This window comes from Manis pentadactyla, chromosome 3 (genome assembly GCF_030020395.1).
Source record: "Manis pentadactyla isolate mManPen7 chromosome 3, mManPen7.hap1, whole genome shotgun sequence".
NCBI lineage: Eukaryota > Metazoa > Chordata > Mammalia > Pholidota > Manidae > Manis > Manis pentadactyla.
This window is the reverse complement of record NC_080021.1, coordinates 138,462,550-138,475,779: the sequence shown is the minus strand read 5'-3', so window position 1 is coordinate 138,475,779 and position 13,230 is coordinate 138,462,550. Positions and strand designations below refer to the sequence as shown.

Sequence of the window (13,230 nt, the reverse complement as noted above, 5' to 3'; positions counted from 1 at the left end):
CTCCCTCCCTCCTGCTCTCTGTTTCTCCTCTCCCACCACCAAACCCTGCCAAAGACTCCTTAGAGAGACAGCAGTAAATACTCAGGAGTTATGGAAAAATCAGAGGGAGTTTGAGGATTGATAGAAAAGGACATGTGCATATCACTAGAAAGCTGGAGGCATGAAGATTAGGTATATGCAAATCTTAGAATATGGGGTCAAATTTGACTATTGTGAAAGACTATTTGTGGATATAAGAAAATGAAAATGATATCCAGCTACATTATGTTCAGGGTTTTTGTTTTGTTTTGATCTAAATCAAGGAAGAATAAACCACTGAGTTCTGAGTAGTGTACATGTAGACTAAAATACACATATATATGAATATATATGTACAAACATGATTAAAGAGTATGGTCCTTAAGTGATTCTAATAGTTTTAGAGCTCAAATCTGGAAAAAAACTGATGTGAAATTGATACCGAGGGGTACATTTTTATACAAATCTCAGATGCAACTTGTGGAAGGTAATGGATTGTTCTGGCAAATTAGACAGTATTGTCTACTGGATGATTTCCCTACCTGTTTTTATCAATTTGTTTCTTTGTATTCATTGTTTTTGCCACTTTTATTTCTTAACATTAATGATTTATATCCAACTAATCAAAATTCCTGGTTGTTGACTAAATGCGATACTGCCTGCATTGCGTGAGTTTATGATACAGAAATTTCAAACCACAAATCACTCTATATTCCTAGAGGAATAAATAGATGTTATACAATTATGCTGCTACAATATTCATCTCAGAAAGAATGCTTACAAATACATGACTCATTCTGAGTAATTATGCTTTGAAATATCACATTATTTTGCTCTATCACATCTGAGAAAAAATCCACTCTCAAGAGTAGAATAGTTACAAACTTTCCAATGACTCTACCACAGTTTCAAAGAAACATCACACTACAAAATTAGTATATTAGAAAGTAGAGCTCTAAATAAACTTGTATATTCATCTGTGTAAATTTATCTCCTATCAATCACAGGAAGTAGGTATGACACTGTAAAGAGAAGATATTACCAACAACATTTTCAATCACAGGGCTATATATTCAAAAGCAATCAATAACAAAACGAACAGGAACTGACAAGTAGTCAACAGTATGATTTTTCCTTAAATACTTAGCAGTAGCCTTTTAAAATAATTGCTTGTGGTCAGTGTTCCTCATATTTTGGTCTGCCTGCTTGTTAAAATAGAATGGATTTCATGTCCATTAAGTTTTTGGCTGTCTAAGGATGTTTTTCACACCAACAATCAACTGTAAGGAGGGTTATGACATTAACATACATAAAAAAGTCATCTTTCAACAAAGTTTTGAGGGTTAATAGATCTTAAAAAAAAGATGAGGGGGAAGAAAATATTTTTTTTCAAAAAATACATAAAAGATATGTCTTAAAAAAATAATTTCTATGTGTGGGGTTCACTATCAATATGGATTACGCCGATTATGGGACACATCTTTCTTAGTTGATGGGAGAACTCAGAAACTGCTGAGTTACACTTTGTGGTAAACATATTGGAACGGTGCCAATGTTGTTATAAACATTTCTGAGCTTACTTTTCCAGAGAACTCTTTTAAAAATCAGTTAGAAATAAAAGTCTTTCGATGCTGGTGTTTTAAAATGTCAAGCTTGTATTACTTTTTTCCTTGTTGTTCATCAACGGCAGTATTTCAAAACCTGCATTTTAAATTGATTATAGTCTATAATTAAGCTGTTAAAGGGATAGAATGTGTAAGTGTTCTAAAATTCACACCACAGAAGAACTTTTTTTTTAAATGACAATAAGCCCAATTAGTTAAAAAATGGGAAAGGCAAAGGGAGGAAGTATAAAGGGCTCCTCAGATTTTATTTTAAAAGTATACTCAAGTATACTTATTGCTTTTCAGAAATATTTTTTTAACATTATATGTAAATAGGTTAAAATAATGTTTATTTATGATTCCTTAAACAGGATTTTTAGAAAGCATTCTATAGACAATGAATGGCAAAGGATGAGTTATGAGTCTAAATTTACAAGAGGTCTGTTCAAGAATTTACTATAATCCAGATTAAAATATTTATTTTAAAAAAATATAATACAAATGTAGATGAATACCTTATATGTTTGAATATGTGTACATACATAACTGTTTTCTTATTAAAAGGGGATATTGTCAAAGCTTCTAAAGGTATACTTTTTTTCAGGAGGTACAAGTAATTGTGTGTTATATATAATGATGCCATATTACATTTTTTCCTAAAAATAAGGTTAATATCTGTAAATATCAAAAAGTGTGCTTCTTTACTCCACAAATGAACCACGAATCTACTACAAAGAGCGAAGGATTAAAATTCCTATGTATGTGTAATGAACACATCGGTATTAATTGGTTTGTCCTTTCAAGTTGTATTTATCTCTTCATTTCCATCACAGTTTCAAAGGTCACGCCATTCCATTTACAAATCCAACATGACAGAGACTAGTAAAAGCAAAAAGCAGCAACTAAATGAGTACATCATCATGCAATCACATACCTCACAACTCATTTATCCAATTAATAAAAAATGCCATCAAATGCTTCACAGTGAGTTTTTTCAAAGCATCAACGTGCTTCACGTCAAGATAACTTAGTCATCAACATTTAGGTTCAACAGTAGAGAAAATGTAGAGAAAGACAGCCAAAGAAGTATTTCTACATTTTGTCCCACAAAGTAAAGTAGTTAAGAAAATTAACTATTTAGTAAATCCAGTTTGCACTTGTAATAAGTTAATGAGGGATTCTTGGCAGCTGAAATATAGGGATACAAGTATGAGTGTGTATGTGTGAAATGTCTAGCTATTTAATTGCTACGGTCATACTATTATTGAGAAGAGGTACCTAAAGGATTGAAAATAGTGTCATCATTTACTAATAGAAATAAGATATTTTACATTCTTGATGTTCATTTTGATATATTCATTTTTAAAGTATTCTAGAATATGACCTTTTCTCTGATGTAGGCACAGGTTTGGACAGTGGCTGGTATATGGCAGAAAAATAGGAAACTAAATGCATGCTTGTGTGCATTAAAACTCGCAGCTCTACAAGCTGACAATTAGGTTGCTAAAGGAAATCATTTCAAAATTATTTGACCACTTGATAAAGATTAATTTTTTTTAACCTTGATATTTTTACATAAAATTAATATTGGACTTACACTGCCATTATACCCATTTTTTTTTTAAACAAGTCCCACTCTAAAAAAATGTAGTTGGGTTATTCAAATGTAAGGAATGAGAAAGGAAAAACAAAAATACAAGCAAAAGCAAGATTATCCAGGAAAAAGATAGTTCAGAAGACCTTGTAACACGATTTCAGCATTTAGATTATAGAGAAATAAAGAAAAAAGCCACTTCCAAAAAGTAGACTAAAACCCATAGAATTCATAGATCATTTATAAATGATATAGATTTTTTTCTAAGACAAATATGAATCAAGTTAAAACAAAGTGAAATTGGTTTCAGAAATCTATTTTTCCCCTCATTTCTACTATGTGGATCTGTGTATCAGGAAACAGTAGGGGGTCATAGAATCCGAAGGAAGAATCAAGGTTTACAAGGCCATTGGGTTTCGAAATGCCCTTGAATTGTTTAAATGGCATAGCGCCTCCATATAAACTATAAATCATCATATTATATTTAATAAAGTCATATCACCTTTACATTTATTAATTATGCATTATTATATAATTGTGTGTAGTTTGTTTTGGACATAAGCTATCCTTTTAAGATAGGTATACTTTATGGAAAAACGTTGAAGTAAGAATGTAATTATTAAATATTTTATGAAGATGAAGGCCCCATTCCCTGGATACCCTGACATGTAGTATCTTGTATAAAACATGCTTTCCCCAAAACCCCAAGCTATGCAGTTGTACTCCAGACAAAAAACCCATTTTTTGAATTTTCATTTAAAAAAATGAACTTTTTTGAGAAATCCTAAAATGTAATTTTGTATGAACTCAGTTAATGAAAAAATTTAAATATGTACCATAAAGACGTAAATCGCACTGATAAAAGATTATTACTCTCAGACTACAAATGACCCCAAGGAAGTAAGTACCCTTCTTGGCTGAACAATTTATCAACAGCTTGAACTGACAGGAATGGTGATTCAATCCTGTGTCCCCACATATCAGATGTACGCCACATTCTTCAGTCTGCAGAACCAGAGAGGGAAAATGTCCCTGTCACATTTGCCCTTTCATAGAGTTGGAAATATTAGAAAGGACATAAACAGACTAATTAAATCACAGCAGTATGGCTGGGATGACAGCTGGTACAGGTGTGACTGAGAAGATCCGTATCTGTGAGCAGAAGGTACTTCACTTCCAAACCATTCACTATTAGGTGCTTTCAAGCTCGCTGTGCAGACATTAAATAATAACATATCATTTCCAAGACTAAAACGACGTAAAGAAGTAAAAAAGGCTTTCTAACCAAGCAATCTTTTGTGTAACAGAGAAAAAAAAATCATTTACCACTCAGTTCTGCTTTTGAAATAAAGATGTAATAATGCCATTACCTTTCATCAGAAGTATCCTTGAAAATCAACACTCTTTGCTTATCAGGATCCCTTTACCTTTTCCGCACGCGGCAAATGAAACGGAATGATCTTTCCCAAAGGGCAAGCACCCTCCTTCCCACTTTTTTCTCCTGTATTGTGTTGCTAATTCACCGGTTTCCTCCCAATGTAGGTTGCTCAAAGGCAAGATCAGTATCACCCACACTAGCATCTTCAGGGCTCAGGGCGGAAACTTAAGACAAATAAAGGTTCAAAACTTTTTAACTTAAGTGGAATATTCTCCCAAAACCAACTTTCTAATATAAAAATGGACAAGGGAAAAAACTGTTCCAGCTGAACAAGGGGGAAAAGCTGTGAACAGCTTTCAATGTACGGTTGTACGGAATGATAAAGTGCATTCTCTCTGCAGCTTCTAAAATTCCCTCCCTGATACGAGTTGACAGAAAACAATTACAAAGCAAGAACAAAACCACGAAGCAAACATCACACACGCGGTTGACTGACTTGGCCGTGTAGAGATGAGGGCGTAAAGTGCATTTCTGTCTCCGGCGCTGAGTGAGGCCGCCCGGACAGGCACGCGGGCTGCTCCGTGGCACACCTTTAGTCACCGGAAGCGCTACGCAGGCGCGAGGCTGGGGCGGGGGAGGGGAGCGGCGTTCACCGGGCAGTCCGACGGACGCTAACGACAGCCCGGACACGCGACCCCTTCCTAGGACCGGCGGCCGGAAGCGCCGCGCCCCTCACCTCGGTTCTCCTCCTCCAGGTACCTCACCCGCAGCTCGCCTTCCGTCTTTACCTCAGGACTACAGGTCCTCCGCGGAGCCGCCCCCCCACCGGGTGCGGGCACTCAGCCCCGGGCCCACATAGCGCACGAACTCGTCCAAGAGGCAGCCAGCCTCCACCCGGGGCCGCACACAGCGAGCGGCCACCAAGCGGGCGCGGTACGCCCGCGAGTGGTCGAAACTCCCACGCGCAGGTAATGCCGCCGCGACCGCCGTCCCCATGCTGTCTGCTCACGGCGCGCCCTGCGGCTGTTGCCCCGCCCCCACCACGAGCGCGCCGCCGCCCGCAAGCCCCGCCCCGCCCCCCGGGCCTCGCTGTCCCTCCAGGTCCCGCCCCCTAGCCCCGGCCCCGCCCCGCTCCCTCGTCCCGCCCTGTCCAGGCTATGTGGCTTGAGCTCCAGTTCTCAGGCCCTGGCGGCCCTTACCTGGCACGGGATCTATTCGCTGCCCCGCTAAGGCAGGAGAAAGCAGTCCTCCAAGGCTGTGGAAGGGCTTAGGTTCTGCAAGAATCCCCAGAGGGAGGCGCCTCCCCTTACTCGCGGCTGTGCCTGGGGTCCAGTGTTAGCTGCAAAGCTGAACGAGAATGTGAGGTATCAGGATGGACTGACAGTAGCACCTCTGCGTGGGACCCCGCTTTCCTCTCGTACAGAGGCGCCACGGGTTATCCGCTAAAGTGCCTACGAACGTAAGCGGTGCTTACTGCACGGAGTTCAACAGGAGGACAACAGCCAGTAAAGGGTCCTCAGCCCTCCAGCTCAAGCAGGTGGGATGGCCCTTCCCAGCCAAGTGTCCCACAAAGGCGCCAGCGTCCTGCCAAAGGGGCTCCTGGGCTTTCAAACCATATGCTGAGGTGTGCTCCTCCCTCATCCAGAAACGAGGAGTATCAGCTTAAGGTGCTCATCAGAGCATGTTGTCTGGAATTTTCTCCTACCTAGCTTTTATCAAATTTCAACCAAGAAAAGTGTGTCTAACAATATTGTTTGGAAATATACTGCTACGAGCACACTCCCACCGCTACATAAATTTCTGCTATTGTACAACTGACTACATTTTTCAGTCCTAAGTCCATTTTATAAGGTTGATAAGTATGTAAAGCACTTGGCCCCAGGAAATGGGAAGAGACTTGATCATATTAACTATTGTATAAACTTCCTTCTTAGTCTGTTCCAAACATTAAGATTTGTTATTTAATGGTCAGAAAACCTGGAAGGTGGTATTATTGCCCCCATTTTGCAGATGAGGACAGTGAGATTAAGTGACTTGCCAAACTGCAGCAGTTAAGTCCTAAGCAGGAATTTAAACCGTGATGTATCTGACTGCAATTCCCATGTTCTTAATCGTTGTTCTGCATAGAGTTTCAATAAATCTAAGGTCCAATAAATTTAATTCCCTTTGGTTCCTTTCTACTTTTCAGTAAAAGATGTGAGCCATGAACAAAGAGTGTAAGCCAGAAACAATGAGTATCAATTTGGGAAAGGAAGTTAAGGCTGTTGTTGGGGGTACTCTATTACTACCACTGTTTACAGGATTTGGGACTCTGGCCTCTGGCCAGCTCTCTGGCTAGAAGGAAAGCCTCTGATGTGGCCCAATGGCTACACCAGCATTTGTTGTAAGAGGGGCAAAAGACAGTGTGGCCTGTAGCTCGTCAGTGGGGCTTGCCATTGACATTTGAAGAAGTCAGCAGAGCCCAGAAGCAGTGCCTTGTGTGCTCTAAGAGGGACTTACACCGAGTCCCACAGCAACATGGGACAATAGTAAGGGGGCCAATACCCCTTGTCCAGTGGCTAATAGACTATATTGAGCCTCTGCCCATATCAAAAGGATATCACTATCCCATGACTTGTGTGGACATGGCTACTGGACTATTGGTTGCTTTTCCTGCACGTTGTGCAGATCAGCAAACCACCAAGAGAGGCCGGCCTGGAGCTTCTCTTTGCAGCCTATGGCCGGACGGAGGTGATTGAGAGCAATCAAGGCACCCACTTTACTGGACATGCGTTACAAGAATGGGTGCAGCAATTAGGAATAAAGTGGAAATTTCATGTACCATATCATCCTCTCAGGGCAAGTATGATAGAGAGGTACAACAGTTTGTTGAAATCTGGCCTAAAGTCAGACAGCAGCAGACTACATGGTTGGTCAGTTCACCTATGGACAGTGCCGCGGTGTTTGAATGAGAAGCCACGTAAAGGAGCTTTGAGCCCCGTGGATATGCTCACACACCTCGCTACCTCTACTATACAATTGTACGTCCAAACCAAGGAAGTTATTGAAGCCAAGATATGGCCAGCGGAGCAACATCCTGCTGCCAGCCCCTGGAGACACTGTTGAATGGACCTGACCCTGGACATTTCGACCCATGGAGCAGCAATGACTGGGCCTTCTGGCACCTTGGGGGAAAGGCCTGGAAGCTGGCCTCCTGTGTATTCCTGGAATAACAGTTGAATGGCCCCCAAAGGTCACAGTAGTGTACCCAAAACATCCAGGAGGTAAGAGCATCTTGCGGGGAAGTTTTATCTTTATGGCCAGTGCATGTACCTCCCATAGCTCTATATATCGACCCATATGTAACTCCTACAGGGAGGGGGTGAAAGTGTGGTATACTAGACCAGGACGAGATCCCGTTCCTGCCACTGTTTTATCACAGGAATACTCTCTTGCATGTATCCTACCTGATGGACAAGATTTGCCTATGCTGGTGTCATTAAAACATGTATCTTATCACCCTTAATGTTTTTTTCTCCCACGGTCCTCGTGACCTGAATACGCCCCCTGACTGCAGCTGCCGCATGATGATTGCTCTGAACCCTCGGCTACTGCCTGCCTATGGAATGGACGAGCTATGGACTTAATCTGCATAAGACTTTGAACCTAGCTGAATTCTCCAGCTTGAGGATGGTCAAGATTCTATTGCTGTCACTATTGTTATATCATTAGTCTGGTCACAGTGCTCCAGTTTTCTTGCCCAGGGACTATTGCAGAAAAAGGGGAACAAGTAGATTATAAGGTGAGATTTCTGGAGGGGTGGCCTGTGGGTAAAATTGTAATATTTCCAGAATATCTCTCCTGGCTTTGGTGCATTTGTGTATCCTCAGGGTTGGAGAGAAGTTCATCTCCATGTCAAGGGGTAATTACCTGGGCAACCAAGGGCATATCTGAACCTGAGAAGTTAAGGGGAGGGGCTTGCTTGCTTGCTTGCTTCTTCTAGAGCAGGGGAGAGAGACAGCACTGGACTGCAGTTTGTAAGCAATAAACGGGTTTTAAACTTTATTTCTCCCTTTGACTGATTGCAGTTTTCAGAGGTTTTTTGCCCTGGGATTTCCTCTCCCCGGAATTACACCTAGTTACAGAAGTCCTTTTCTGTCGGCACCAACCACACAACTATCACAAATTGTTAGTATAGAAAGTGCTCTGAAGAATGAAGAACTTCTCTGCCACCAGTACCACACACTGGTAAACTGTCTCTTCTGCATCACTTCCTGTCCTGGGAGATGTACGTACAGTTTCATTCACAGACAGTCAGTGGAGGGTGGGAGACTTCCCCACATGTTCCCGCCCACCAGCAATGAGCTCCCAGTGTTTGGACAGTATCCATATCTAGTAGAGAATTCTCCTTCCCAGGTAGCGGGCCTTCCTAGGTTCAGGCTGAGGGGAGCGGAGGGCGCGGGCTGCGCTTCCTGCACCCACGCCACCCAGTCGTGGAGCCCACAGAGCCCTGCTGCCCTGACATCTGCAAGTGGCCTACCCCGGATCCTTCAGAAAGTCTAATGGTCTCCAATACACCTTTGGAATTCAGTGTGGTTGTTTTATATGTAACATTTTTTGAAAGTCACTATTTTCATTGAACAGCGGGATGGATGCAACATGGCTATGATACTCGTCTTTTGAAAGCAGTAAAAATGTCTAATTATTATGTGAGGAAGAAGTAAACAAACCACAATCTTTAAAAAATTAGGCTATCTCCACTCTGTAGGTAGGTGAATGGAGGAACATTGACTAATGCCTCTACTATTGCGTAGAAAATACAGACACCCTAGAAAATTAATCTTTTTCGATTATACTACCAGCCCCTGTATGTATCTGTATCTCTTCACTGAGCAACAACTCGGATCAGAAAAAAATAGACCATATTAGATGAGGTTCAGAAACAAAAAAGCTTTGGGGAGAAAGATGTGATTCTCAGTGTCTAGAGGGGCAAACCCATACCCAGAGATGATCTCTAGAGATAGAGCCCCCTGGGTGTTCCTGCACAAGTCAGTGTCCACCAGAATGCCTTCCTTTGATCAGAAGATGTGAATGACTGTAAGAAACAAACAAAATGGAACCAAGCCAGAGGAAGCAGGGATGGAAAGGGTAAGACCTGTAAGTCTGGGGACAGGAAATCCTGGGGCAAAATACCTTTAAAATCCAAAATCAGTCAAAGGGAGTAATAAAGTTTAAAACCCATTTATTGCTTACAAACTGCAGTCCAGCACATCTCTCTCCCCTACTCCAGAAGAAGCAAGCAAGCCCCTCCCCTTAACCTCTCAGGTTCAGACATGCCCTCAGTTGCCCAGGTTATTACCCATTGACAAGGAGATGAATTTCTCTCCATCCCTGAGGATATGCAAATTCATCAAAGCCAAGCGAGATATTCTGGAATGTTACAATATTACCCACCGACCAGGTCCTAGAAGTATGGTTTGTGCCCAGTGGACTGTACCCAATGCTAAAGGCAAACAACACCTGAGAAAAGGGGACTAGAGTATTAAATGTCAGCTCATCACACAGGTAAGTGTTGCTTTGTGACACATACACAGCCAAGTACTGAACCATCACATGGCAGTTTCTTGCTGTGTCATAATAACTAAAGTTTCCAAAATACTGCACAGTGGACATGCAGCCCACAACTTGGGAGACATATTTTGGTCCACTTTCTGGTCAACAGTGGGTGATAACAGACATGTTGCATCTGGCTTCTGTGCCCCTGAGTTTCCTCCTGGTTCTCTCTGTCCAGGCCTCTCTCTATGGCCTGGATGGAACATTCTGGAGTAATGCACTTGCGAGTACAGCAGTGCATACCCAGAAATGAAGTCTGGCCCAATGAATCTGGTGTTTATTTTGGGAGATCTGAGGATGCAGGACGTTTTCTGGCACAACAGGAAAGAAGTCACAGTGATAATATCTGTACAATTAATCTCTCAGGGAGAGATTATCAAGGAGAGTATTTATAGGTATTCCCATGGGCAGGGGGGAGAAGAGGACCCACAGTGACAGTGGGGCTCATATAGCATGGAATCCGACTTGCACAGCTCATAGCTCCTGCTACTCTCACAAAAGGCCTGCACACGTTCAATTACAAAGACAAAAGGTTTCCATGTGATCCAGCAGTCCCGCCTCTGGGTAGGTGCCCAGAAGAACTCACAGCAGGTTTCTGCAGAGATCTGCACCTCCGTGTTCACAGCAGCACTATTCACAAAAGCCAAAAGTTGGAAGCAACCCATCCTCCTCAAGGGATGAATGGATAACGAAAATGTGGCCTGTGCAGTCAATGGAGTATCAGGCAGCCCTTTAAAGGAGGGAATGTTACGGCTACACCACGGACAAACCTTGAGGACATAAAGCTAAGTGAAATGGCTAGTCACAGAAGGACCAACACTATACCACTCCACTCACATGACGCACCAAAAGCAGTCAAAAATCATAGATTGAGTAGAAAGGGGGCTGCCATGGGCAAGGGGAGGGCAAGGGGCATCAGTGTTTAGGGGACACAGAGTCTCAGTGTTGCAAGATGAAAAGTTCAAGAGATCTGTGGACAACGTGTGAAAATGTTTAACACTACTGAACCATACACTTAAACGTCCACCTCATCTAGGTATCAAAACCACCTTTGCTCTAAACATCAGTGCTGACATAATACAGAAGACAAGGAGCACTTAAATGGTTACATACTGATCACCCTGAAAGCTGCTGCCTCCTGGGTTAAGTCATTTCTATAAAAATCATGGCAATTTGACTTGTCCCTTCTTGACTCATTCCTCTTAGCCACACCCCCAAAAAATCCATATTAGAGTTTGCAACTAACCAAGGTTTTGGAATTGCTGCGATCTGAAATGCCTGAAGATATTTCTGTCTCCCATAGGACATTATTCTTCCAAAGAAAATATGTTTTACTTATCTTCCCCAGGCCTACTGATTTATGCATGGAAAAATAGTCTCCACTTACTAGAGAAGGATCATAAAATGCAGTGAAAAGAACTCCAGGGGGAATACCTCAGTGAGCAGTTCGGAGGTGCTCGATAAACTTCATAAACCTCCATCTGTCTCCTCTTTAATTTCTTCCTAATAGCTTGTGGAAACACACTTTAACCCACTAATCCCCCAGGTAAACCTGATTCTAGCCCCATTTGCTATAATCTTTCTGAATGTAAAAATTACAATTAAAATGTTATACTTGTGGGTAATTTCCTGAGTAAGTGATCCTTTTTGTGAGCTGGCAGAGAGAAAGTTGAGCAGAGGATAGCAGTTGTTAATTCAGTATGAGAAGGATTCTCAGTCAATGAGCCGCACCCTTTCTCACTCCCACTAATTTCCTCAGCAATGCTCTGGGCCAGTAACTTCCTATTTAAATTTCGAATTTGAGTTTAGACTCTAAACTCAGTAACAACAGAGAAACTTCTGTTCAACTGCTTGCCAGACTCCCCTATGGTACATGGTATAGTAATTTGTCACGAAACCATTGTCACTTTTTTCCACTTAATTGATTAAAGCAACCAATATATACTGAGGTACTTGACATGGTGTGGACACCAGAGTGACTACGATGAGTTAGATGGACACAGGCCCTGAGCTCCTTCTTGCACAGGCTAAGGTTAGCCAACCTGTCCCACAGGCAGAGAAGTGGGTTTCCTTCTCTGCTCCATTCCCAAGAGGTCTTTTATTTAGACGAAAATGCAACTTGTTTAAGATTCCTGGAATTGTTTAGAAATATGAACTAAGGGTTATTGCCATCTTTTCCCAGACAGTTTTTTTCTTTAACTGAGGAATAGGATCTGCTTCCTTTACGTGTATGTTTTTAAGCATAAAAATAACACATACTTACTTAAAAGGTGTTAATCTCCCCTAAAATCGGAAGCTTCCCATCCTTGCTAAAGGAGAAGCCATTAACGGCTAGAATTTGGTGTTTGCACTTTCAGACTTTTATCCATGAAGATTTAAATACATATCTGTTCATACCCACTCCCACACCCCATGTACAAATAGAGTGTTGGTGGTTTTGTTTTTTGCAGAGATAACATCATATTTATGCAAGTTCTCATAACTTGATTTTCACATGGCAGAGTATCATGGACATGTTATCATTTTAGTATATTAACCTACTTACATTTTTAGTGGGCTGCACCATAGCCACAGAGTAAATAAATCCTAACTGTTGATTTTTAACCATTCTTCTATTGATAAAACATTAGATTTCCAATTTATCGTTATTGGAGACCATGATTTAGGAAATGTTCCTGGACATACATATTTTCACACTTGTGTGTGCTTTACCTGTAGAATAAAATCTTGGAAGTGGGATCGCTAGGTCAAAGGGGTTGTGCATTTTAAACTTAGATAATGTGAAGTTGCCTTCAAGAAAGATGACACCCAGTTCAGGTTCCCATTGGCAGCATATGAGAACACGCACTTCTGCCCTCTCTAACACTGAATATTAAGTTTGCCAATCTGACAGGCAAAAAAAAAAAAAAAAAGGGATGTTATTTTAGTTTGCAGACTTCTGGTTTCTACTCTGACGTGTAAAAAGCTTGGAACTCACCATTCCCATCTTTACAACAAGAAATATCTGGATAAACTAAAAATCTATGGCTTTTTTTAGATCCATC

The 13,230-nt window shown here is 41.5% G+C and overlaps 2 protein-coding genes across 2 annotated transcripts in view; both read right to left on the bottom strand.

The window, feature by feature from the left end:
• LOC118931895 (uncharacterized) overlaps window positions 1-7,679 on the bottom strand; it is a 45,372-nt gene extending 37,693 nt beyond the window's left edge. The window contains 1 exon segment of the mRNA XM_057499396.1: window positions 5,331-7,679. The gene's annotated coding sequence lies outside the window, so the exon portion shown is untranslated.
• Window positions 1-13,230, bottom strand: part of GOLM1 (golgi membrane protein 1) — a 439,304-nt gene that overhangs the window by 151,532 nt on the left and 274,542 nt on the right. The gene's annotated exons all lie outside the window — the stretch shown is intronic.